The following is a 24962-nucleotide window of genomic DNA, read 5'->3' as shown; positions in this document are numbered from 1 at the left end:
ACATATAGGTCCACAGCGGCCCTGGTTGGAGAAAATGAGAACTAGGTCCAAAAGATTGTGAGAGGTTGGGGAAGGGCGAGCAGTCACGGCGGCAAGACGGTATGAGTCGCACAGAGGAGAGTGACATCAGCGACGGGGTTGGACTACAGCAAGGTAGAAAGGTAAGTAGGACTCTGCTTCTTATTAGCCGATTCTCTGAAGGGCAGAGTATCAAACCTCTTAACAGCACAGTTGGAGTGGAGACTCAGGGAAGAAGAAGGTCTTCAGTGGAGGCCTTCAGTTTGGATGCTGGTCATATACAGAGGAGTGCCCCCATGGGATTAAAAGTTTTGGAGATGGGAAAAGGATCTGCACACTCTAAGGGTGCAGCTCCCAGCCTGCTGGGGGGAGAAGGGTTTGGAGGTGAGACTGGGGCAACAGTGGGGGAATGGCAGAAAGAGGTTGGAAGGACCCCAAGACAGAGGTGAGGTAGAAAGCAGAAAAGGCACATGCAGTGTTGGTTTCAGAGAAGGAGGAGACAGGAATTATGTGGATTTTGTGACCGTTTAGACCCCACAGGCATCACTGGCACACATCATGAACTGAAGAGCAGGACAGCAGCTATCCTGGAGAGCTTGGTGCGGCTCTACTACCCACAGGTGAAGAGAGGGGACAGTCAGCAGCGGCTGCCCCAGGGCAGTGATGGACCACCCAGCAGAACAATCGAGAAGGTCTAGAGTGGTCATTCATAATCAAGCAGACAGCGAAAGGCCTACAAATGTATCATGGTGACGTGGTTGATGGTGAACTGCGGGAACGAGTGGGGGAATGCTAAGTATGGGAGGCATTGGGGAGTTGTCTGCACTTGATTATGATGAGGATGAGTTGGAGGAGGGAGAACAGGTGGACATGGCAGTGGGAGAGGGAGCAGAGGAATGGGATTGCTATTGATTCAGTGAGAAGTGAGACGAGGCTGATGGAGGATAAGAAGGAAGCGATGCTGGTAATCCTGGAAAGCATATTGTCTAAAGAGAAGGTGCAGGTACTGGAAGTTCAGGTCTTGCAATGGCATTGAAATTTTGCATGCAGAGTGATGAGAGCAGACAGAACACTTGACAGGTGATTTGAGCTTTCACTATTTGGGTTGTCCCTCCCTTATCAAAGGGTGCATCAGTCGGCAGGAGTCAGGGCAGATTTGAGAGTGTGTTGTACGTTTTGAAGCTTTTTAATAGGATAGCACTGCAAGGGCTGGCCAAAGAATCAGAGTGCAACATATACATAATTTTGGATGCAGCAGGAAGAGCTGGTTTTGGACTTCTTTGGCAGGGGGAGTGGTGTGCTGAGCAGTGGCAAGAGGTGTGAAAAGCAGGAAGTAGAAGAATTGCATTTTTGAAGTTCTTTCCATTAGTTGCAGCACTGGCTTTCTGGTGTGAGAGGTTTGTGAACAAGAAAGTGCTTTTCAATGTCGGCAATATGTCTATGAACAACATGGTAAACAGGCAACTGGCATGGGATTTGAAAGCCTTGCAATTCCTTTGTGTGTTTGGGTTAGGCTGATTAAAGCATAACATTATTTTCAGAGCGAGACACGTCCCAGAAATTGACAATAAAAGTTTGGATACTTTGTATCGTTCGCAGTGAAGAAGATTCAGTTTGCTTGCCATGGGAGTGGACAAGGAGATGACGCAGATGCTGTAGTGTCTCTGCTTATTAGGCTTTAGTAAGTTGCTCTGAGAATGTGTGCAGTTGGTGCACACATTCAGGTCTAGGATACTGCAAGGGTGGATTAGGGAGTTGGGAAATGAGGGAAGAGTCCAGAGACCTTGGACTTGGATGATGATTCGTAGGTTGATGGTTGCACTGCTAAAGGTGTGCATAAGGAAAGGCAAGAGTTTGTTGTTTTCAGCTCTTATACCTTGGATGTTCTTTGAAGATTTTCGGGTTTCCGAGATGTTGGGAAAGAGAAGTCAGGACGAGGACGTGAAGTTTATGTCTGAAGGGGTGTTGATGCAGCTGTGGAAATCAAAGACAAATCAGAGAGCATAGGGAAGACCAGTTTATCTGAAGGCTTATCCAGTTTCCCATTTTGTTCCAGTGTCTTGGGTGAAACGCTTGTTGGGGGAGGCAAGAGGGCATGGGGAGGATATGTGCAGATACAAGGATGGGTCAAGGGTGACAAATTATCAATTGCTGACAGTACTAAGGAGAACAGTGGTGGAGATGGGTTTGCTGGGACAGGAATATTGGAAGCATTCATTCAGAATAGGGGTGGCAACTGAGGCAGGGATGCGCGGTTGGTCAGATGACAACATTAATAGTCTAGGCAGATGGTCATCTATCGGTGTAGGAAAGTGCCCATTTTTGCATGGTTACCCCCCACTTTTTGTCTAATGTTGATGTACTTTGATTGAGTGTGCCCTGGGTTCCTGCCAACCAGTTACCCAGGGCCTATGTTATTTCCCTAAACTGTATGTCGCAAAACCCAATTGTCATCTCTCTGGCCACATGTAAGTCCCTTGTAAAAAGTACTATAGGTACCAAGGGCACTGACCAGGGAACACCTGTAAGGGATCCAACACTTATTGTGCCACCCTTAGAGGCCCTGTACCTTTACACACACACATTGCAATTGCAGGATGCTTGTTTTGGTGCAGAACAAAGTAAAGAGTCGACATGGCACACACCCCTGCATGCCATGCCCACAACCCACTGCCCTGGCATAGGTAAGCCACCCCTCTAGCTGGGTGCACTATACTAGTGGTGAGGGTACAGGTGCATGTGCCCTGTACCCTTACAGTGTCTAAGTCAATTCTTAGACATTGTAGCTGCAGTAATGACATAAAGAGTATATGGTGCTGGGAGTTTGTCATTACGAACTCCACAGCACCATAATGGCTTTACTGAAAACTGGGAAGTTTGGTATCAAGCTTCGCAGCACATTAAACCCACACTGATGCCAGTGTGGGATTTAATGAAAAATGCACTCAGAGGGCATCTTACAGGCGCCCCCTGAAAATCGACCAAACTCTGGTGTCCTGCATGAGTGGCTGCTTGCCAGTTGCCACCACCAGCCATGTTTCGTGACCCCTGGTTTGAGAACCTGCTGCTCCTGGGGTTCTGAAACAAAGCACATCTTGCGTTGAGGTGCCAAGCCTCCTCTCCCAGGATGAGCAGGGTCCTTTGTGAGCTACCCCAGCCATTTGTTGCTCCCAGTAACTGGCTCCCACCAGTTATGACCCCCACTTTGGGGGGGGGGGAATCAGCGGGAAAACTAAGTTAGGAGGAGATGTGTGCTCACCTTTACCAACCCCACCCCTCAGGTGGGGGATGCGAGGTGAAGCACAACTCTCAGTCCCCACCATCTTGCAGATGGGGGAGCCAACCAACCAGAGTGCGGCCTATGCCCCCTCCCACCGGAGGGTGGCATAATGGGGGGTATACCCATCCCAAGGAAGGGACCCATTGGTCCCGACCTGTACCTGCCTGTAATATACCTAAATTTAGTATTTAGGGCAACCCTGAACCTTGCCTCCTCAGACCAGAGCCAACAAGAAGACACAAGAAGATGAAGGACCGAACCGCACTGATAGAGGAAGAGGAGGACACCAACTGACTTGGACCCAGCCCTACTGGCCTGCCCTGACCTCAGACACCTCCAGCAAAATCTCGGTGTGTCCTGCAACCAGCAGCCCTCAGTGAAACAGAGAACCTGCTCTGTCTGAGCAACCACAAAGACTTTTGTCTCACGTCAGCACCGGACTTGCTCATAACCAACCGACTCTGACTCCGGCCAACTCCGTGAGTCCCAACCACATAGGTCCCAGCTCCCCGAGCCCTAGTGGTCCAATACCCTAAGGAGGTACCCCAGGCAATCCTAACCTGGATACCAGTGAACCCTGAACATCCACAAGCTTCTAACCAGAGCCTGCAGCCCTTGTCTGGGAGGTACCCTCCGACCTCAACTGAAGACGACACCTCGACCTCCTCTCTAACCAAAGCGGTTCAGAAAGACTAAGCTGACCAACACTGTCCGCGAACGCTGCAGTGACCAGACGTCAACTCCCAAAGACCCCATTCGCCTAATCAGTCGCTGACTGACTCCTCAGAATCCTCAACTGAATCTGCAGCATCGACCAAGACCGACAGTCTCCACTGAGAAACCTGGGGAATCCAGATAACAGCATCCTACACCCGGCCTCCTCTGTGCTGCTGGCAGTGTACTTCTTGTCTTGGCCATTGGGCCCTATAGTGCTAACCTCGACCCCAGGAGTTTTTTATTCAATTAACCTGGTGACCTGCTTGTCAGGAGTTCCCAAACCCATGACCTTACTTAGCCCGTTGGCAAACGTATGGTCCCTGCACGAAGCACCATGTCACCCTTATGCCGCTGCTGGTGCTTTGCTCGAGTGCCCATCTGATCGAATCTTACTCCGAGACACGTAACCTCGTTTCTGGTTGTGAGTAATATTGCAAAACTGTAATTATATTGCAAAACGTATTACCTTCTTTCCTTTCTCTTAGGAAATGTACCAGTGTGGGGTCTAGAGATACCTCCCTGTGTAAGAAAAGTAACTGACAAGTAATTCAAACTGTTTTATAGACAAATGATTTACATGTAACCAATCCAATTGCATTCAACTGCATTCAAGCTGTATTTCACTGCAACAAATCTTGCAAAGCATTATTATACTTACCTGTTCCAGGCCTGAGGTTCTAGAAAATAAAAATACAACTAAAGATTATTTTTTTTATACAAGCAAATTTGTCAAGGTTCAGACTTTGAGTGTGTACAATAAATGCTTAGCACTACTGTCTGATAAAGCTTTACTGCTCACCCACACTACCACAAATAGAGAATAAGGTATTATCTACTTTTACCTTTGCCTACCTTTGGGGATCCACTTGGACTCTGTGCCCACTATATCTTACTTTGGTATATTATATACAGAGCCAGCTGCCTACAATCGGTTACAGGTAATACTTGCAGGAAGGGGCTGGGGATTGCTGAAAGGAAGGATCAAACTCTTTTTGTTTGTTTTAGGTTCTGACCTAGCTCCAATAGGAGCGTTATGATGCTATGGGTATGTGGGCATTCATTCACCAAGTGGGCAGTGGCGTAACAAAGGCCCCGCAGTGCGGAGGACCCCGTGCTCCAATGGGGGCCCCCTCAGCACAGTACCCTGGCCTGACTGCTCCTGAAGAGGTCCGGAGGAGGGCCCCTCCATGAACTTTGCAGGGGAGCCCCCTCAAGTTTCGTTACGCCACTGCAAGTGGGCAGGGAAACATGTACCAATAAGGAGACATGAGAACCAGCTGGGCTTCGAAGAGACGGTCATGAGTGGAAGGCGGTGCGGGAAATGAAAAGACTTGTTGCCCATGTTATATAAGTTGTTGGGGAGAGAAGGCTGCACGGAAGTACTAGTTGTTCCCTTAGGTTAAAATGACTTGGTGATTGGGGATTTGGCTAAAGTTAATCAGCATTGGGCAGGCACCTTCATACTATGGACAGAGCTGATACCCTGAAGAAAATGGAAGGGGGGTCAGAATAGCCCACAACTGTCTATAAAGGGAAAAAGAAGGTTAGCAGATAAATGGGGATGTCTTGCAGGGATGAAGGGATAGACAGCGTACACATCCAGCCTTGAGATAAGAGGAGCATGAGTTTTTCTTGAACGATGATGTCCATTTGTCCCCAATGGGTATGGATGGGCTTGTATTTGATGCAGATGGGAAAAGGTCTGGGTAAAGATGGAAGTGTAAAAATGTGGTAACTTTAGTAAAGACATTAGGAAGGGGGACAGAAAACTGCTCTTTAAGGGTTTTTCTGGATGGCAGTTCGACAGGATGTTTGACAACAAGAAAGAGGTTCATTGCATTTTGGGGGGGGCAAAAAGAATAGAGGGGGCAGAAGAAGGGGGTGTCAGAGAGTTGACATTTAAGTTAAGGTAGGTGCAATTGATTTGGGAATAGGTTTGGGTGATCTGTTAGGGGAGGGAAGGTTGAAGATGCACTGAAGGAAAAAAATAATCCAACTCTCTGGTTGCAGGTTTGGTTAAAAAACATGGTTCTACATAGGAAATTCACCTGTACACATTACAGGATGCTTCTTGGGTGGAGTAACTGTACTTGTCCTTTTCATCATGTTCCATCCCAAACTCTGAAAGCTTTGAGTGAGACCCTGCTGTCACCATACCAACAGAAATCCCAGGCAAGGGCATGACATCCAGTCCGATGCGCCAGTCATTCTTAATTTTGCGGCTGGTGGAGTTGGCAAATGGTAGGCTGGACTCATGGACTGTGCTGGTGACTGAGAAGGAGCACCTGAGATCCACGCGCCAGTCCTAGACATTCAGTGGCACTTTCTGCAGTTGGTTTGTGAGTTGTGAGTTCTTGCAGAGGGTGCAAGTTTCATTTGTCGTCAGATAACTCTCCATATCGATGACATATGCACCTTTCCTCTGCAACGTTATGACATCAAAGCCTTCTCCGCCCAAATTGTGGCCCGGAATGAAACTTGCGATATTGCACTGTGCTGCAGTGCCTGTGCTGCAGTGGGTGTGGACCGGTGGGAGGAGAAGAACAGGAATGAGGCTGCAAGCCCAGGGAAGGAAGATCCCTCTGAAAAACATCATGGCTTCCACCTATAATATAAGAACAAAGACAGTGAGAATTGCCTATGTAGTCTGTACTTAGTCTCAAAATAAGCCACAGGACAGATCTCCCATTAAAACTTCATAAACACAAAACTGTGAAGGTGAGGGAAAGTGTTTTTTCTTGTAAGGCACACCCGTTGCCAGGTCCTTTGTAACTAAAGAGTGGTCCTACTCTCTGTAATACAATTGGTTAACTTGAGGGGGTGCTTGCCTGATTAAGCACTGAGCACAAAAGATCTGTGAATCCTGAGGGATGGCTCATCTCGCCGAGTAATGCATCTATAAGATCTTTACCACTCGGGACATAGCATTTCTCCCTAAGGTCTACGTCATTAATATCTGCATGAATTAGTGGATAGTCCTCATCGAATATATGTAATTTTCCCACAAGTTATAATCCCGCATACCATCACCCCGCATTTTTTAGAACGCAAGTGATGTTACAACGCGATACAATCACCCCGCAAACATTCACTCCGCATATGCCTTTACCACGCATGCCATTACAATGCAAAGGCATGCATGGTGAAGGCATACACTCTGTAAAAGTGGTTAAGCTAAATATATATATATATTGTTTTATATATATATATATATATATATATATATGTATGTATATATGTTTTATATATTTATAAATATATATATATAATTTATTTATATACATATTTAAAATATATATATATATAATTATTTTAAAATACCCCCTAAAACCCATAAATGTCCATTTGTATCCCAATGACTAAACTACCCCAAAATTGTTAAATTACCCATACCACACCAATACCATACCCACTAAAATCTTAAATTACCCTTGGCACCCCAAAACCACTCTGTACTCTAAAATTACCCTGTGCACCCCAAAACCCAAACCCACCCTGATCCCTAAAAATACCCCTACACCCCTACACCCTAGTCCTCCCTGACCCCTAAAAATAACCCTGCTCCCCAAAACCCAAACAATCCCTGAACCCTTAAAATACCCCTGCACCCCAAAACCTAAACCCACCCTGTGCCCTAAAATTACCCTGTGCACCCCAAAACCCAAACCCACCCGTAATCCTAAAAATACCCCCTGCACCTAAAACCCAAACCCACCCTAACCCCTAAAAAATACCCCAGCACCCTAAAACCTAAACCCACCCTGAACCCTAAAAATACCCCAGCACCCCAAACCCTAAACCCACCCTGAACCCTAAAAATACCCCCTGCACCCCACAACCCAAACCCACCCTAAACCCTAAAAATGCCCCAGTACCCCAAAACCTAAATACCCCAGCACCCCAAAACCTAAACCCACCCTGAACCCTAGAAATACCCCCTGCACCCCAAAGCACTAACCCGCCCTGACCCCTAAAAATATCCCAGCATCCCAAAACCCACCCAGAAGCCTAAAAAAAACTAGTACCCCAAAACCTAAACCTACCCTATACCCTAAAATTACCCTGTGCACCCCAAAACCAAAACCCACCCTGAACCCTAAAAATCCCCCCTGCACCCCAAAACCCAAAGCCACCCTGAACCCTAAAAATACCCCAGCACCCCAAAACCTAAACCCACCCTTAACCCTCAAATTACCCTGCGCACCCAAAAACCCTAACCCACCCTGAATCCTGAAAATACCCTGTTTACCCCAAAACCCAAACCCACCCTGAACCCTAAAAATACCCCAGCACCCCTAAACCCACACATACCCTTAACCCTAAAATTACCCCTGAACCCCAAAACATATACCCTGCACCCCCAAACCCAAACATACCCTTAACCCTAAAATTACCCCTGAACCCCAAAACATATACCCTGCACCCCAAAACCCTAACCTACACTGACCCCTAAAAATACCCCTGCACCCCAAAACCCAAACAAACCCTGAACCCTAAAAATACCCCTGCACCCAAAACCCTAACCCAACCTGACCCCTAAATATACCCCCTGCACCCCAAAACCCAAGCCCACCCTGACCCCTAAAAATACCCCAGCACCCCAAAACCTAAACCCACCCTGAACCCTAAAAAAAACCAGCACCCCAAAACCTAAACCCACCCTGACCCCTAAAAATACCCCCTGCACCCCAAAACCCTAACCCACCCTGCCCCTTAAAAATGCCCCAGCACCCCAAAATCCAAACCCACTCTAAAGCCTAAAAATACCCTAGTACCCCAAAACCTAAACCCACCCTATACCCTAAATTTACCCTGTGCACCCCAAAACCCAAACCCACCCTGAACCCTAAAAATCCTTCCTGCCCCGCAAAACCCTAACCCACCCTGACCCCTAACAATACCCCAGCACCCCAAAACCTAAAGCCACCCTGAACCCTAAAAATACCACAGCACCCCAAAACCTAAACCCACCCTGAACCCTCAAATTACCTTGTGCACCCTGAACCCTAAAAATACCCTGTTTACTCCAAAACCCAAACCCACCCTGAACCCTAAAAATACCCCAGCACCCCAAAACCCAAACATACCCTTAACCCTAAAATTACACCTGATCCTCCAAACATATACCCTATACCCCAAAACCAAAACCCTATACTTGCCTTATACTTACATATAAAAAACATACGCTTTTACCATTCATGCATTTACAACGAATTTCGTTGTAAAAGCATGCGTGGTAAAAGCATATGAAATGTAATGACATGTGTTGTAATGGCATTGCGGAGTAATGATAGTTGCGTTGTGATGGTATGCGGGGTGATGGTAGTCGTGGTAAAAGATTTGTTGTAATGGGTGTTTACCCAGGCTCGAAGAAGGATCAGATCTCAGACAGCGGGACTGTCAGCCATTTTATGTAGATCTCATTGGTTTAGATAGCAGAGCTAGCTGTCCCTCAAGTGACAGAGACTGATATTTTCAGCAGGCTGCATGGACCTTGCAGGCAGGGCCGGACTGGCCGTAGCGGGCACCGGGCGTTTCCCCGGTGGGCCACTAGGTTGGGGGCTGGTTTTGGGGCCCAGGGGGCCGTTTTTATAACTGGGGGCCCGCTATCTCAGTAACCAAATTGGGCGAAACCGGGACTAGCAACCAGATCGGCCTTCCCCCCCAGGGGGGCCGACAGAGCTGTTTGTCAGGGCCAGTTTTGGTTAGTCCACAAAACTATCTCATGGGTGAAGACAGTTTGAACTGGCTTAGGACTCGGAATATAGAACTATCTCTCAGTTTACACCGATTTTACAGATATACACATGCGGGAAAACAACATATACACCTGAGCCTTAAATCCACATACTCATGAACCAACTCTTCTGGATGCTACTGACTGTAGTCTGTATGTTCAGTGTCACATGAGGTGTACTTCTACTGCCCGAAAAGGGTATTTATCAGATCTCTGTAAAGTGTGATCATTTTGGTGTTCAAGAAAGGGTCAACTCCATGAGATTCGAGTATCACAAGAGAGGCCTTGGCCTCTTCATGTCTAAAAGTGTGTCCCAGGAATCAGTGCCACTACTCTCTAATGGAATACCTCATTAGAGGGACTCAGGCCAAAGTACGTGGCTCAAGTATTGGTTTTTTTTCTCAGAAATCAGGGCAACTGCTCTCCAATGGAATACCCCCCTTGTGGGGGCACATGGTCAGGTACATGGATATAACACTATTCCTTACTCTCCGGCATCAGTGGCACTACTCTCCAGTTCAATACCCAATTGTGCACTCTCAAGCTAGAAGCTACCTTCAGCTAGCCCTGGAATCTACCAAACTCATGAGACTTTGGGACATGCAACTCGGCAATTTAACCTTTAAAAAACTAGTCTGGAAGTCCATAAAACAAATTTCCTTGGTGGAATACAAGGCTAGCTTCTCAAAGAAATCTCATGCCTGGATGACCTTGAACTCTTACAAATCACTTGCCTCTGTGTGCTCAGCATCTTCCACCATGGCTGAGGGCAACAGTACAAGACATGTGTAGGCTGTGGAACATCAAGCAAGGAGATATCCTACATTTAATCTGCTCATGCAAGGAATTGCACCAAGAACGGCAACAGCTCCTAAAAGAACCTCTTAAGCAGAAAGGCACCCATACCAGGAGACAAGCAGTGCTGGCCTGTTTAAATCCGGAAAACATACAATTGAATTGTAGATTTGTAAAATTCCTTATGCTGTCAGAACAAAAAATGCCCAAAATACCGAAAACGTGAAATATCTATCATAATGCTCTGATGCCACAGGACGTCCTGAAGACGGGAAGAGGCCTTTGCCTGACCACACCAAGGACAGACCATCTGCACTATAATGGAAACCTCACAAGAAGTCCACATCATTTGAACAGCATATATAACACGATTTTGGTCAATGGGCAAGCACGGCTGGAGCAATATATCTGTGACTGTATCGTATAGTACCCAGCGAACTAAGGACATTCATAAACACCATTATTATTAATTCTGATTTTAAATTGAAAGGAACTTTCCCTACCTCTGGGTTTTAACTGGTTTTATTGAAGATTACCCTTTTACAATTATAGAGCTTAAAAAGGTAGCAAAGGTGGATGAAATTATATTGAATGTTTGGCTAAATTCTTATCCTTTTAAGTGTTAATATGGCAATGATTTTAGTTAACTATGCAAAAAATAAAGAAACTTGAAACCATTTTAGTGACATAGGGCCAACTACATGGTCGAAGCACAGTCTCTTTTGGAGTACTTGAGGATTCAGCGGGCCTTCCTTTTTTGATCATTGTATACATGAGGTCCAGGTGAAAACAAGGGTAAGTGGATGAAGCTCAGATTCTTTTCTTTTTTTTTAGTTGCTGCTATCTACCCTCTCTGAGTACTGTCTGAGATAGCCATAAGAATGGAGCAGAACATACAGTGGCTCTGTTCTTGCAGTACTGTACTTTGTTTTTAGGCTGGGAGGCTAGGCACATTTGTTGTGGGTTCTCATCCATTATCCGCTAGACAAATAGGTCTAAGCTTCTATTTTGAAAATGCTCAGGTCCTCGATGGTGACCACTTCCCCTTGTAGTAGCATGTACTGTCTCCAGTGAGAGAGTGGTTTAACAATTCCAGGTTTTGCTTTGATTTGGGTCTGCTTTCAACTTCGTCTGACTGAGACGTATGCTTAGACTGACATATGAACTTGCCTGAAATTCAGGAACTCCATTTTAATTTTACTCCAGACAAAACAGGGAAACTATATCCTCTAAGTGGAGGGCGACATTTGCATGAGAAAGATAAAAATCAACTATCCCTGCACCGCCTCTTACATCGAACAGATTTCACTATTTCAGGAAATATCCAGTCACAGTAAATTTCCTCTGTACACCTTGCCAGTGCTCGCGAAACTTTCTACATCCCGTTTTTAATACGATTGACCAGTTTGTGTTCTCATTTCAATTGCATATCAATGTTACTTCCATTTGACAACTGACTTGGATCAATACTCAGACCAAGGTCCTGTGAGATGTACAAGCTACTTGGCCTTCGGTCTCTTTGTTTATGAAGTTACCATTGCCCCTTGATGGCAAAATAGGTCCATGGCCCACAAACGTATGGCACGACAGTCTTTTCATCATATGGTGCCTTTTTAATTTGGTGGCTATCCACTCAGCCATTGGAGGTAGAAGGCAAAATGTGAGTTTCTAGTGTTAGGGGGACATTTACAATAAAATTTCGGAGCGCGGTGTTACTCCAAAATGGATTACAGAAATACGGCGCACCTTCCTGCCCATAAGCAATCTTTAAAGGTGATTTGCTCTTTCTATGTGTTCTGCAGAATGCAACACACATAGAAAGAGCAAAATACAAGGAGAAATTAAAAATTTCCCCCGTATCACCATCCTAAGAATGGGTTTTACCTGACCTTAGTTTTTGGCGCTGCTACATCCTTGTAAATATGAGGCAGCGTAAAAAAGCAATGGGTGTTGCGGTAAAATGCCCACAGCAACACCTATTGCCCGCCCCTTTGCCGCACATTAAGTGGCTTAACGCAACCATGTAAATATAGGGTAGAGAGCAAACGCCACTGGAGCATCGGAAAATTTGAAGCTCCGGTGGCTTTAGGGGCGTTTTAATTATGCACCAAAGTGTCAAAATATGTATATATATATATTTTAAATTGTGAACATCAGATCGCACATCGACAAGCAACAGGTCCGTATTACACATGCATTTTGTCCATGCACAAAGAACTCTTACTTGGGTTTTGCTCCCAATGTTCTCAAACATCCATGGGAAAACAAAAGAAAATCAGAAAAAAGGAAGCAGCTCAACAGCAGACCCTGTGCTGCACAATTCGTATGAACATCTCTCCCCAGTCTCTCAAACAGCCAAGGGAGACAGCCTTTCTCTCCCCCTGCCCCCAAGGTCTGGCAAGGACCAGGGTTCACATATCACTCCGCCAAGGGCTGGAGGGCAAACTAACCACACACCGGCGCAGCAGTAACTGTCATGGTGTCTGCCCTTTCGACATGGTGAAGCGAGTGCAAAGCAAGTGCAAAGGAAACTGGGGAATAACGCCATCCTCCTCTTCCTTTGCTGAAGTTGAGGGGCAGAAAAATATCCCACTCCCCCAAAATTGCCTAAGTGCAGACGGAATCTACACTAACCTCCCTAGTCAAGAACCAGAGCTGAAATAACAACCTTCTCCCCATCACTTGACCACGGGAAAAAGGGTTTAATAACACTTACTTCTCCTCATCCTCATCCAATGGCAAGGGGAGAATGCCCCCCCTCCATCTCACCTTGTGCACGGTATAAGGGGCACCTTCCTGCAGAAAAATATTCCTCTGAGGCATATTTCTCTTTCTTTGTGTGCTGCACAATGCAGCACACATTGAAAGAGGTAGTAACAAGGAGAAATAAAGATATTTCTCCTTATTACACCCCCCTGGGAAGGCGTAGCACTTTAACACATTCTCAGGTTTTCCAGTTCTGGTAAATCTGGGAATGCATCAAAATCCATGGGAGTTGTGTTGCAACACCCACGCAATGCCCATGGAACGCCTTCCTAGGGCACAGTAATGCAACGCAGCAATTTGCCCTGTGTTGCGTTACTCCAGATTTATGAAGCCACTCAGGGCCATGAAAAGAGGCCTTTTATGTCATCATAAATCTAATTTTTGAGTTGCATCGCACATGCACCACGCTGCGTGGTGCAAGTGCGACACAACTGGCCACACAAAGATGGCCCTTTGTTTTAAGTACTGCTAACAATCCGCACTGCTCTCTCTTTCCACTGCCCCTTAGGCCCCACTCAAAAGCTATTATACTAACCAAGCTACTCCCCTGACTATGCAGCGTTGTCACTCTGCATCCCCAGCATTTGTAGCACCGGCAGCACGCTCCTAAGAAATGTTTTGGTAAGCTATAGTTGTTTCTTTACAAATTAAGCATTGCACGTCTTCAAGCAAGGATTCACTTCACTTAACAACCATGGGCACAGTTAAAGAGAGGTGTGGTGCACACACCGACATCATTCATATACACCTGAATTTAACTGCGGTACTGTGACATTGACAGATTAATCGACTGACAATAACAAGTAAATGCACTTCACCTACTTACAGCATCAGGACTTCAGCATCCTGTCCTCAAAAGGCCAAGAACACCACAGGAACCACTTCCAGACAACCCACCACAACAAACGTCTTCACTACTTCTAAACAAGGCCTCCAGATTCAATAAAGCAAAATAACCATCAACCACCTACACCTTCAGTAATGGGTTGGCATACAACCGATTCCGACAATACATATTCAATATCAAGAAATGTGCCTCTCCCACATGTACACACGTATTCACGCACACACCAAGGTTGATGTAGAGACAGTCAAATGTGAGGCATTTCTGACATGAAACTGACGTTCAACTACCACCCTTTCAGACATATTCCTAAAATATACCTTTATACAGTGGCAGCCGGCATGGCTCACAGGTGGGGGGCGGGTGCGGGGGTTGGGGTCACATGGGGGTGGGGGATTGGGGTTGAACGTGGGACATGGGGGGGTCGCTATTACGAGAGGGAGTGCGCATAATAAAAAATTTAAAAAAAACTTACCTTGCTGCCAGGTCCCGCACCTCTGCTCCTGCTCTCCTCAAGGAACAGGAAGCACAGCCAGGCCCCACTGACCAATCACAACGCTGAAATGCAGCGTTGTGATTGGTAGGTACCCAGGCTCCCCTGACCAATCACGATACTGCAATGCAGCACAGGGAAAGTGTGCATGCCTGGTTTGGGCAGCCCCAGAGGGCCGACCAAACAGTCATTGCGCACTTAGGAGTGGGCAAACAATCCTACCCTTCTCCGCTCCAAGAGCACAGCAGCCCGCCCACCCCCAAAACAGCACAAATCCCCCTGCTTCTTGCACTGCATGAAAGCAGTGGGGAGACGCTCCTCCACCATAGCAGAGGAGCCACCACTGCCTTTCATTGAGGTGTATCTGTCTTTTGCCCAGAAGTCTGATGGTTCAGGCATATGCTGGTCCTTTTCTGTCATGTTCCTGCACTAAAAGTTCCTCGTTTGCTATCTCAGAAGGAATCCCACAACCTCACAAACACTACAGCACCTTTAATGTCTGCAAAATGTTCTCAACCCAAACCTCCTTTTCCTTTGCCACATTTCTCTTCCCTCAACTGTCTTCTGATCTGTCGCTCTCTTCTTCCACTCTCCCTATGCCTCTGTCACTCTGTGCTCTCTTTTTCTCATTCTCTCTCACTCTTCCCTTCGACTGTTTGTTTTCTTCTCCTTGTAACACACTCCTCGTCTCTTTTCATATTTCACAGGCACCATTGATCGTTTACCGACAAACCAGAAAACTGCTCTTTGTGTGTGCTGTACCTGACCAACAAGTCACAACAGACACTTACCTTGTTTTTTTGGGTGCCCTAAAAGCGAGGAGACTGGCCACCACTTGCACAACTTCTTTATTATAAAACCTCAGACTCACAAAAAATAAATCTTTTCAATGATTAATGAAAACTTCTAAAGTCCAAGGACAGCAGCGGGAAACTCCAAAGCATCAGATCAATAACTTCTGACTTCTTTCCAAGTTCCTAGGTCCATGTCTTCCAGGTCTCTCCACACTTGTTCCAGGAACAAACCTGCAACAATATATGAAGCCAAGTGAGTCAAGTAGCAGATCAGTCTGCAAAAGCCTTAAATTGTATTAAACAGTTTGACACTCTTCACACTGCCACTCCCTTATTTGATTGGAAGCCCAAAGAGACGCGGTGCAGGGACGTAGGAACAACAGCGATGAAAAAGCAATAACAATGCTTTAGAGAATTTGTCATCTATGGGCCTCTTTCTGAGTTTCCCGGTGTAGTGTAGGTTGTTCTGATACTGGTTACTCTGCGGGACAGAGCTAATGGTGGAGCTTTGAGGATCCCTTAGAAATGAAGAAAAGCATGGGGATCCCAGTTCTTCACTTTATTCCTCAATAAATGCTTGGAATTTCACCAGAAGACAGACTTCAGCAGCTGAAGTCTGCAGGTGCAATTTACCTGGTCAATGGTGTTTCTGCAGCACTAGTTATTACGATGGGGCATGTCACTTGTGATATAGACTGCATCGAATTACATGGGCGTTTGTAATTGAAGCCTATATGTCAAAAGGGTATGGAGAAATAGAGGACTGGATGGGCTGTTTGTCTAAATTTCTCATTAATGTCTTTGGTTATGTTGAATAAAGACGTAGATCCTGATTCACAGTGTGGCTGTTGTAATTGTACTTTGTTATTGCTGGACATTTACCTTCTTCTCCTAGGTGGCAGAGGAAAATCAGCCTTATCTAGAGATCCCGGCCAAGACCGTGGATGATACTCTCCACACAGAGATGAGTTTGCCATTGGATGAACCAATTAAAGATACATCCAGATATTTAGCATCTCTAAGATGCTTGGGGTGTTTCGAAGCATGTTCACGACACCGTAGATACCTTATTTTGAAAGTCTGCTACCCTTTCAGTGGCGGTCCTTCACAGCGGTACCTTCACCAGTCATGGTGGCAGATCTGCCATTCTGAATCAGGCAATGGATCACCCACCATTTCTGACCAGGTGACCTGTGCGACTTGAGGGAGCATAGAGGTTTCCAACTTTGGGATATTCACCATTTGCCAGACTCTAAATTGTTGGTTATCCAACTGGTAGAGTATGAAAATAAACACATCCTAATTCTAGGGCTCTCTTCTATAGCAAGCACAATGTCGGGAAAAAGGCTCTAAGAAATCGCAAATTGAAAGTTAGAGCTAAAATTAGCAGGATTGCAGTGTTTTTGCAGATAGTAAATAATAATCTACATTTGTAAAGCGCGAACAATCACCCACAAGGGTCTCTAGGCGCTGTCAGGAAGATTAAGCAAGCTATTGCCCAGAGTCACATGGTGCTGGGCTAATCTGCCGCCGGCGCCGGGGATCGAACCGTGATCCCCAGATTCCAGAGTCAGTCGCCCTGGCTGCGGCACCACACCTCTTCAAGTAAACACCAAAGGAGGGGTTGCTCACGCAGTATTTAGCAATAAGTAAGGCAGGTAAAGTGAAGTCAATACAGCATAGATGGGCATCCAAGATCAAACAAAAGGATAATGACAACCAAAGGCACAAATACCTCAACCACAATCACTCACACACATAATTATCAAACAACCCCGCTCACCTGGAAACAAAAATCCTGTTTGGGAGGAAGGTGTAATGCAGCAAAGGACAGAAATGTTTCATATGAAACATGTTAAGTGTACAAAATGGATGACAGTAGCAAAATAGGAAAAACTACATGGCCAACAGGTAAGAGCTCATGCCTCCAGAATCAAAGCACTAGCCACATCAGCATCATAACAGCTAAAGGAGAATTCCTACCTGCTCAGCCATTTCCTGTGACCCATTTACAAAGACTCTGCAGCGTTCGCACCTCAGGGTTTATAACAATAAAAGAGCCAGGGCCGCAAAAAAATGGAGGCATGTAAAGATGACATCTTCCAAATGGAGCCGCACTGGATGGAAGGGGAACTTCAGCTGGTGCATGTCCTCATCACCCAAGCCAGACAAAGGGTGAACACACACAAGAGTAAAAGACAGCTAGAAACTCCACAGGTTTGACCGTAAATGTATCCAGAGTTATCATCTGAAGAAACACCTCATCAAGGACATTCTATGCTTGATTAAATAACACATTAAACATAAAAGGGTGACACAGGTGGCCATGGCTTCTGAGAAGAAACAGTTGAGTGCACTCAGATGGTATGCCCGACAATTCCTGGAGATGTGCTCAGCGTTTTATAAACACTTATGGCAAGGCAATATGGCATGCCAAAGACTCCCATGCCCCCAGTGCCACACTTTGGCACTTTCCCTCATCCAATACAAGAATTCAAAAGTGCCACACACACCAATAGCAAGCAAAGACCCACCCCTCTGCCTATTAAAACCAAAAAGAATACGCCATACATGAGCTTCAACATTCATCAGACAAGTACTTCCTACCTACACTCCACTGCCCAGGGGCGTAACAAAGGCCCCCGCAGCCCCTGCAGTGCGGGGGGCCCAAGCTCCAACGGGCCCCCTCAGCACAGTATATGTCCTGAGAGCTCCAGAGTAAGTCCGGAAGGGGGCCCCTCCGGCAACTTTGCAGTGGGGGGGGGGGGGAGCTGAAGATTCGTTACGCCACTGCCACTGCCTATACACTACAGCTGTCTGGATCATGGCATGATGCTAGCCCCAGAATGCCACTTGTGGGGTCATGCAAATACAAAGAGATACAGGCTGTATCTTGCCGGCTGCTATGTTACGTGCATGCAGAGACATCCCAAGGTGCAAAAGTCCGCGCACCTGAACACACTAATTTATCCGACCTTACCCTGTTTAAAAACTGATGTCTCTTGAAGACATGGTTGATGACGTCTTACCACAAACCTGCCACCACACAACTGAGGAGAACTTACAATTCACACTCCTTCCCACAGTCCTCCACCTAGGGAGTCATGGAGGTCCTTAAGCAACATAGTGTGTGCCCGCATCAAAGGATCCACAGGAGTCGAGTGCAGGCACTGAAGCCCACGGGCACTACTGCACCCACTGAGACAAGGGGCAGGCAGGCCTCTGCAACAATACCTAGGTGTTGGAAATGCTGATAAAAAAATGTGGGTGTCCTCATTGAGGATTTGTTGCTGACACATATACTGGTAAGCAGCCTACCTGCAGGTACAATTATTTATAGGAATTATATTAGTACAGGAAGTAATGCAACCACTGAGTGGTCTCCTAGCTACAGCCATCACACGCACATCTACTTACACCTACAGTGGTGACCCCTCGAACGGAGCATGGGGCAATCTAGTATGTAGATGTTGCCCCTCTGACTCACTACAGCATGGAAAGAGTTATGGGAGAGATGAGGTTCAAAGTGGTACTAACACAGCCATTGTAGGCATCACAACAGGCAATAGAAGGCTTAGCTAGAGAACGCTAACTGACTGTTGGCCGGTCTTAGCAGAGGAGGAGGCCAGGCCAACTGCACGCATAGATCCACCACACACATTTGGTGTGCCTGGTCAAAGAGATAAATGTCATGGAGGTCAAAGCAGTAGGGGGCACATAATGTTGGAATTCATAACATTCAGTTGTGAAAGAGTGTGTTGTCCCTATCACTATTCACTGTGCGTCTGTCAACCAGTAGTCACCACAAGGCTTTTCTTGAGCTTTTAATAGCATACCTGTGTAGGTTTAAGTAGGTTGGTCCCACCTCTAACAAGCATTTGCAATGCAATAGGTCTCGCATTGGTGATAGTTTGAGTTATTGGCATTGCATTATTATTTGCAACACCAATAGCTTAAATTTTCAGTCTTGCAAGACCTATTGCGTTGGAAATGCTTGTTATTTCTATATCTAGAATGCTGGTGTGGGCCATTAATGGCCAGTAATGCCTGTTGCGGCAGGTTGTAAGGCTGCATAATCCAATAGTGGATGGCCATGGTTTAATTATGTTTGCGTACAAGCACATGATGGAGGTCACACTGCCTTGATACCACTAGTAGGACCAGCTGAGTTTTTTTTGACGCACAGATAATTTTCCATAGAACCTGAATATTGAATTTTTCATATTCCGCTTTATTTTAGTATTTTGTTATACTTACTCCTTTTATAGGAGGCATATTCAAGTAAAACATCTCACACAGACAACTACCTAATATAATGAGCATGGTATATCGCGTAACTTTTTCATGGCCAGGTCATATGACATTCCAAACCTATGCTCAACATGCATAAGACGAAAATTACTCCGGTTCAGCTGTTTCTAGCCACGAGCTTCTGTCTGTTCCAAAGAATAAAAATGCAGTAGCAGTCTCTCCACTGATTCCAGATTGAAACAGGTTTATTTTCTAAAGGTGTAGAAGATTGTGTCATTTTCTAAGAATATAAGAATTATTGATTAAAGAAATCTTTTCCTAGGCAATAGTGGTCCGGTTCCCTTGCAAATTCCCTTCAAATGTATGTAAGCATTATTGTATTTACTTCAAACATAAAGGCACTGATGAAAAGCAAAATCATGATTTCTAATGAATGCTGCAAGTGAGAACACAGTATGCAAAGGATAGCCCTTCTTGCGAGGAAAGGTATTTATCATTTGACTAGCAATAGTGCACCTGGGTAATCAAATCGGAAAGAGAAGAGCAGCAAAAATCTGTCCTATGGTAACAGAGCCCAAGATGCAGAGACATGAAAGAATGAAAACAGAAACACGAGAAAAATCCACATTAATGTCTAGGAAAAGCGATTTAAAAAAACTGCTCAACAAAAAACTAGCAAGAAAAGGTGGACAGAAATTTAGAGAAAAGCTGAACAAGAAAATAGAAAACGAAATTGTTAAGCGACGAGGAAATGAGCTATAAATGCCGAACTAACGGAGAAGAGCTAGACAACATGATAGGAAATCAAAAACTAAATGGTTAGGCAAAGATGCTAGATACAAAATACTGAACAAAGGGTGAAGGGTTAAACAAGAACAGAAAAATAGAGTAAAAGTATGAAAAGTCGGCAGAACAATAGCAATGCAAACAAGGAGAAACGGTGCCATAAATGTGACAGGCCCCAAAATAGAGAAATAGAAGGAGAGAAAATAGAAAAGAATGAAAAGAGAAGGAAAACCTCTGAACAGGTTCATATATGGACGAAATTGCTCAGCAGGTTAACGAACCGTCTGCAGAGATCTTTGTGTAAGCTGCAAATCAACACTTGTAATCCTGGAGAGAAGTGTTTTATTTGTAGGTTACTGAATCCAGTGTTTGTGAGAAAGATCCCTGGGTCAACATCCTAACGGCATGGATCTGTGTCTGAGGTGCAGGTCTCAGCAAGAAAGCTAAGGGGATAAATGCACTTTCCTCAGGCATGTGCACATGTAACTTGAACAATATAGTTTCTAATAGCAGTGGCAAAGCTTTATGGGTTAATGCACATTCTGCAGAAAATATTATGTGTAATAGATTTCAATACTAATACATTTTTTTTGTTGCAGTTTTATACAGCACGAACTTAACCCTAGGCCGTTAGGGCGCTTTCCACGAGCACTAGATCTACCTCTGATGCACTACTGTCCCCTGTCTTTCTTGCCGGTGGGGCCCTTTTGCTTGAAGTCTGCCTGGATCTGGTGTGTTAGGAACAGCAGCGGTGTGGAGACGGGTGTGTACAAACGAGGGCTGGACTCACAGCTAATCATTGCGGAAAGGCACGCTTCCGAGGCCCGTAGAGTGTTCTTGGAGGATTGGCCCCAGCTGTCTTGAGAGATAATATAGTGCACCGGCTTCCTAGCGCCAATGCCTCATACCGATCATGACCATAGAAATGAAGCTCATGTAGAGCGCTCCCTGGAGCTCTTCATAGGTACCCCCAAGATCACTCACATCCTTCTTCTGTCCACTGGAGGGTGGCAGGCCGCAGCACAGCAACAGCAGAACGCCAAGGACTGGCAGCAAGAATCTCATGGTGGACGTCGTTTTTACCCTGTAAACAACCTTTTTGCAGTAGGTCTATACAATAGGACAATAGGTCTCGCATTTGTCAGATGGTATATTTATTGGCATTGTAAATGCCGTCTTAATCTGAATAGGAAATCAGTAACCTCATATGTTGTAGCAAATAAACTGAAATACTATGGTAGAATGTCTTGTTACTTACCAGTAATCTTCATTACCCCGATTAGGGTCCTCCCCGTCCCAGTTCTTACAAGGTGAGGAAGTTCTGCCTCCACCCAGCCAATCAAAACGCTAGAAAACCAAAATGGCTAAAGGTTACATAAACCCTTCCCACCCACCGCCACGCCTGTTATCAACAAGACCCAGACACAAACACAGCGGGAGGGAGGGAGGGAAGAGGACTGGGATGGGGAGGACCCTAATTGGGGTAATGAAGATTATCGGTAAGTAACAAGACATTATCCCCTCATGGGTCCTCCCCGTCCCAGTCCTTACAACGTGAGGAACTCACAAGCAGAGAACCAAGAAGAAAAAATGCAGGATACCAGGGATCCATGCAAAAAGTACAAAATGATTAATCAAATAAATGATCAACGAACAGCAGCGTTCAGAACGCCAACAGCAAAACTGTCAACAGATTCATGCAAAACATCAAGATGATAATGCCGAACAAACGTGTGATGGGACTGCCAAGTGGCCGCACTACAAATCTCCTGGATAGAAACCCCCGCCGCCTCAGCCCAGGAAGCGAACACAGAACGTGTCGAACGACCCTGCACCTGAGACGGAGAAGGCAGAGCCATAGATTTATAGGACTGACAGACAGCCAAACGCACCCATCGACCGATCGTGGAAGTGGACACCTTCTTCCCCTTAGCCACAACCCCACAGGAGACAAACAGGGCAGGAGAAAGCCGAAACCCCAACGAATGCTGCAGGTAAATCTGAGGAGCCCTGCGAACATCCGAAGAAGAGGGAACAAGGGAATACCTCCGTAGGCAGATCAGGAAGGATCACCTCCTGTCGCAAATGGAACCGTGAAGAAACCTTAGGCAGAAAAGCCGGATCAAGCCTCAAAACAAACCGATCCTGGAGGAACTGTAAGTAATGGAAAGAAATGAGCAAGGCACCCAACTCCCCCAACTGACGAGCGGAGGTGATGGCTAGCAAAAAATCCACCTTAGCGGACAACCGCAACAAATCCGCATCCAACAAAGACTCAAAAGGGGGCAACTGCAGACCCTGCAAAACAGTAGGCAAATCCCAAGAAGGCACGATCACAGGAGAAACCGGCAGATGAAGCTTAAAGCTCCGAAGAAACCGACTCACCAAAGGGGCAACAACCTCCGAGGAGGCCCCAGGACCTCTGCAAGCACGAACCGCCGCCCACTGAGCAGACAAAGTGGAAGGGGAAAGGCCCTTCAGAAAACCATCCCGGAGAAAATCCAACACAGACGCAGGATCCCTCAGCACAGGATCCACCAGCACAAGATCCACCCCATGGGAAGAACACCAAGAGACAAAAGAGCCCCAATGACGGCCATAGCATTTAAGGGTCGATGGGCGATGTGACAACTGGATGTCACAAGCCACCACAGAAGAACAGCCCAAAGACTGCAACGTCAACCACTCAAGAGCCAGGCCGTCAGCTGCAAACGACAAAGACAAGGAGCGGAAACTGAAGAGGAGCCGGAACCAAAGGAAGCCGGACAAACGGACCCCCTGCCAGCCGCAACAAGAGAGGAAACCAAAGGCGGTGAGGCCAGAAGGGAGCAATCAACAGGACTGACACCCTCTCCCCCCCGAATCTTCTGCAGCATCCTCGGGAGGAGCGGAATAGGAGGGAAGGCATACAGAAGGCCCGAAGGCCAGGGAATCGAAAGAGCATTCACCACCCAAGCCTGAGGACACGTCAACTCCGAACAAAACCGGGGGAGAAGAGCATTGTGAGTAGAGGCAAAGAGATTGATCCAGGGAGTCCCGAACTGAAGGCAAAGGGACTGGAACAGAGGAAGAGAGAGATGGTACAGAACAGAGGATGGAAGGTTGCGTCTCAAAGCGTTGGCATGAAAATTCAACTGTCCCAGAATGTACACCGCCCTCAAGCCCAACAGGTGAGATTCCGCCCAAGCACAAATCATGGAACCAACAGATTCAGAGACGCGCACTTGGTCCCCCCCTGAAGGTTCAAGTAACAACGAGCCACCTGATTGTCGGTACGAAGCAACAGATTTGTCCTGTGGAGATGAACCTGAAAGAACTGCACCGCCTCCCAGATGGCCGCCAACTCCTGCCAGTTCAAGGAACAGGTGCTGTCCCTCTGAGACCACTGACCCTTGGCCTCCAAGGACCCCAACGTGGCCCCCCAACCCCAAAGACTGGCATCCGTGGTCAACAAAAGGGGAGGAGGAAGACAAAACCGCACCCCCTTCTCCAGATTGGGAGTGCAAAGCCACCAGTCCATGTACTGAACCAGAGCAGGGGAGAGGGGAACCAGAGTCTCATAATCCACCCGGGAGGAGTCCCACAGAGCCAACAGATGAGTCACCAAGGGCTTGAGATGTAGACGAGCCCAAGGAACCACAGCAGTGGTGGCAGCCATCAACCCCTGGACCCGCAGCCAAACACGAGCCGAAGCAGAAGGACGACTCAACAGATCCCTCAACAGAGTCTGCAGGGAATGGATCCGAACAGGAGGGAGAAACACTGCCCCCAGAGAGGTGTCGAACAGACCCCCGATGAACTGAAGTCTCTGAACAGGATCCAGATGAGACTTGGCCAGATTGAACTTGAACCCCAGATACTGGAACTAAGTTCACATAGCCTCCACCGCCAGAAGAGCCCTAGGAAAGGAGGAAGCAGAGATCAAACAATCATCAATATAGGGAAACACGGAGAAACCCCAATACTGCAAAACCCCCACAGCAGGCGCCAATACCTTGGTAAAAGTCCTGGGAGCAGTGAAGAGGCCAAACGGAAAAACCTAAAACTGGAAATGCATCCCTTGAACTGCAAATCTCAGGAACCGCTGACCAGCAGGATGGATTGGAACGTGAAAATAGGCATCTTCCAAGTCCAGAGAAGCCAAAAAATCGCCCTCCTGGATGAGGGGAATGACATACTGTAAGGTGACCATCCGAAAATGATCCAATCGCACCAACTTGTTCAAAGCCCTGAGATACAGAATATGGCGGAAGGAACCATCTGGTTTTGGGACCAGAAACAGATGGGAATAGAACCTAAGGCCCACTTCTTCCACCGGAACGGGCACAACAGCCCCCTTTGACAACAACATGGCGATGCTGGACAACATGGCAGACCCATTACTGGATCTCTTGACAATGGGATAACTTGAAAGTAATCCAGAGGGGGAGGGCCCCGGAAGGGAATTCGGTAATCCAACCTGATGACAGACAAGACCCACT

The 24962-nt window shown here is 46.5% G+C and overlaps 1 pseudogene across 1 annotated transcript in view; it reads right to left on the bottom strand.

The window, feature by feature from the left end:
• The window catches only part of LOC146811728 (perforin-1-like), a 62523-nt pseudogene extending 49650 nt beyond the window's left edge, over positions 1–12873 (bottom strand). The window contains exons 1-2 of the transcript XR_014966773.1: positions 12772–12873; positions 6064–6620 (exon numbers count right to left, since the gene is read on the bottom strand). The product of XR_014966773.1 is annotated as a perforin-1-like (transcript). The remainder of the gene's footprint in view (positions 1–6063; positions 6621–12771) is intronic.
• Positions 12874–24962: the final 12089 nt, after the last annotated feature.

This window comes from Triturus cristatus, chromosome 7, assembly GCF_964204655.1.
Source record: "Triturus cristatus chromosome 7, aTriCri1.1, whole genome shotgun sequence".
NCBI lineage: Eukaryota > Metazoa > Chordata > Amphibia > Caudata > Salamandridae > Triturus > Triturus cristatus.
This window is presented reverse-complemented; position numbering and strand designations above follow the sequence as displayed.